This window comes from Ambystoma mexicanum, chromosome 2q (assembly GCF_040938575.1).
Source record: "Ambystoma mexicanum isolate Mex_15411 chromosome 2q, UKY_AmexF1_1, whole genome shotgun sequence".
Classification (NCBI taxonomy): Eukaryota; Metazoa; Chordata; class Amphibia; order Caudata; family Ambystomatidae; genus Ambystoma; species Ambystoma mexicanum.
Genome location: NC_090924.1, coordinates 1,265,740,317 through 1,265,744,070, shown reverse-complemented (window position 1 = coordinate 1,265,744,070; position 3,754 = coordinate 1,265,740,317).

The window sequence follows — 3,754 nt, the reverse complement described above, 5'->3', positions numbered from 1 at the left end:
GTGTCACCGATAGTACTGAACACATCAATTCGCCCTGTGAGCTGTCCTATTGTGGATACATACTTATCCCTGTACCCGTAAAAGGAATTACTCCTACCACAGTGACATCCCCTGATCTAGGTATCAACAGCTGTCCCGTGTTTGCATTCTGCTGTATCTCCATGGGTGCGAGCTCCGACTGCCCTTGTGGGGGATTCAATGGTGCTTGCTGTGGCTGCAATGCCTGTTGCATTTGCGGCGCTTGTGCTTGATACACTGTCTGATCTTGGGCGAACCCATCCCTAATTTATGAGCTATATGCTGGAGGATAAGCTGTCCCCCCTCTTGAGAATTGCCCATTCTGTACATACCCTTGGCTTCCACATATGCGCGCAATGTGCCCTGTCATTTCCCATGTCCAACACACAGGAGGAGCTCTTCTGACAAGCCCCCCTTGGTTGAATTATCGTTGCACATTCTGATTATCATTCTGCATATTCTAAAAACCACCTTGATTATTCTGAAACCCACCCTCTTCCTCTGTAGCCCATTCCTCTGCCTCGCAGCATAAACCCATTCCCTCCTTGACCCATTTAGTGTTGATTATTTGGCTGCGATGTACCCACTGCTTGTTGCATTCCCAATCCTTCTCTGCTTGTCAGTTCCGCCCCTTCTATGGCATACTTCGACAATTTATTTCAGAACTAACTTGGCTACCACAAGTTTTCTATCATCTTCTTTCTTCTTATTTTTATCTTGTAACAGCCGGAAATGATGCGCTATAGTCAACTGTATCTCTGCCCATGGCTTCGCTTCCATTCCCACTAATTTTCTGTGCTATCTCTGTACTTATTCTGGTAATCGCTGATATAGAATGTGGTAAAATACTGCCACTGAATTTCCACACGGCTCCCTCATTTCAAGAGTCCACCGTTCCTTTGAATGTAAGCATGTAGATCCTTGACATCTTTCATCTTACGTACCATAATTGCACCCATATCTGACATGTCAGGATACTACACCCTAAGTGCTCTCCAGACATCTGCTCTATAATTGTTAAATGGTGCTCCATCGTGCGCTATGTTCTGTGCCATGACACTTGAGTATCCTGCTCTCGTCCAAATCTTTCCCCAAGAATGGCTGCTAGTAGACCCTTAATGTCCCCTATTGCTAATGTATTTCCCCCTGTTGTCTTTTCTAGCTCATAAATCCATTTCCCCACACCCGCCATTAAACTGGGAAGTTTACATCTTAAGTTATCCTTATAATTTTGTGGCCAAGGAATATACTGTGGTCTGGCCCCCCATTTCTCCAATAAAGGGAACTGTGTGAACCCAAATCTGCAATCAGTTCCCATTTTTTACCTATCCATAGTGGGGACAATGGTTCCTGATTGCCTTCTGCCTGGCAATGACCTCAGCCTGCTCACATATGGTGGTGACTCCCCTTTTACGCTATGCGATCACCCTTTAGGTCACTCTGGATATGCTATAGGATCTGACGTCCTGTCCTTAGGCTGCTCTAGATTAGTCCATCTCACTTCCTTGTCTGTCTGCAGACATCCCTCGGGACCACATCCACTTCCTCCCTCTTCCCCACGGAAGGTTTATCTCTCTTCGTCTGACACATATAGTCCCCAGCTAGTCGGGCTTTCATCCCCTTCACCCTTCTTTAAAGTTAGCCTGTCTAAGGACAATGCTCTATGCACGAGACTGAATGGGTCTGTTTCCTCGCTTTGTGGTTGGAAGACCAGGGATTGTTCTCCCTTACCTCGGCTTCAGAATCTGCTACTTTCCATTAAGTCTTATCGATCCTGTCACCCTATGTTGAAATTCACCTCTAGGGTCACCCTAGATGGTCCTGATGTTGCTCCCTGTGATGGGAAGAACTCCTCTATATTGCCCCATGATATTACTGGACTCGGTTCCATTGACTCTTTCTGAATGTGATCAATATCGCTTTAGCTTTGTCTTCTTTTTTGCTCAGTTTCTTTGTCTAATTTTCTTGGCTTTCTCGCTTCCCATCTAACTCTTTCCTCTTCTTGTCGTTTCTCTTCCCTTCTTTCATTCGCCCTACCCTCTTCTTTTTCCCTTCGTCTTTGTATTCTTTAATCCGATAATTTCTGTGTTTCCTCCTCTTCTCTTTTTCTCTTGCCTATCTCGTTCTTTGTTTGCTCTCTGCCTATTATCATGCTTCCTTTGCTCCTCTGCCCTTTCCTCTTTCTTTTGCTGTTCTTCCTGATACATCTGTTCTCGTATCTGCCTATTCTTTCTCTTGTGCTTATCTTCTTTCAATCTTTTCTCTCGTTCCCTGTCTTTTCGATCCTGTTTGTCTTGATCTTCCCTTTGCCTAACTTCCTCGATACTTTTCCCATCGAACTTGAGCAATATCTGTCCACCCATCCATTCGTTCTGTATGAGCATTACCTCGTCAGCTTCATTTCTTTTCCTCTTTCCATTTCTTAATCTCTTGTTCTATCTCTCTTGATATAGACTGTCGTTCACTTTTCTCCTCTTTGTCCTGTAAGATCTTAAAGATCTCCTCCTTTCTTTTAGTCTCTTCTGGACTATCATCACTGCTTTACGCAGGAGGTTCATATATCCGATTACTATATCCTGTAGCCGCTTTTAGTTCCTTTAATGGATACAATCCTACATTTTATGTACTATCGCTGTTTACTTCAGACGAGGTAAGGGGAGTGGAAGGCTCAACATCTTCCTCCCTACACTGATTAAGCATCCAATCCTCAGGACGCAGATCCTCCTGCTCCTCCTGGTACATCTTCCAGAGTTCTAAAATAGCTAGCCTCTTCTCCAATTTCTTCCCTGTGTGTGCAGCATGCAAGTATGTGGTCATGTGTTACAAAACCGCTTTTGACAGCTATCTCCCTTGGGGCCATGGCATGAACATCTTGTCTGCTGTGCCCTTTACCCACTCCACTCTATACTGTTTGAGCTTAGGTGCATGTTTTGGCAAGGTTTTACACAGATGCTCCAGTGGAGTAACATCCCTCATTGTGACAAGTCTCAATTGACGGTCAATACTTACCGTTAGTTACACAGATACATTCCAGAAAAATAACAAATATGAGCGCACTCCAACCTTCGCCGATCAAAGCCTCTACTTCTTAATTATCTCAATCTACCTTTACGGTCGGCGCTGACAATGACCTAAAGTAGATAATAACTTTTCATCTGTTCTTTAACCTCACAGTTTACTCTCATCCATCTTCAACACCTTTTTTCAATTACAAAATACACAAACAGAGAGACTAGTCGACTTTTCACAAATACACAATGGTACTCCTTTTCTCCCAGCCCCTAAAATACCCTGATTGGAGTTTGAGTCATTCCCTATCATAAACCTGTTTATGTGCCACCTATTTACACCCTTAGGGTTTTGAAATGACTACTTCTAGACCTGCCTTGAGGTAGGAAACCAGGCTCTATAAAATGCTCGATGTTCAAACGCTACTCGTTATATACTAAACAAACCCCCCGTTACTTTTCTCTGTTACCACAATCACATCCCCTTATTTTGCCAGTCCCCTCAATCTACTCACCATTCATTCTTCAGCTCAAGGCTTCGGTATAGTCTCCCCTCCTCTAATCGACCACTGTCGCCTTCAGTCCGCTCAGCGCCTGTGGAAACAAGTAGGGATTTCGTCAAAGAGGGACCAGTCCCACCTGTAGTGATCTTCTTGCAAGTTTTCTATATCGGCCGCTCTCAACAGGATACTTTGCGATCTTCCTGCTAGATGGTGGAGGGTGTCCGA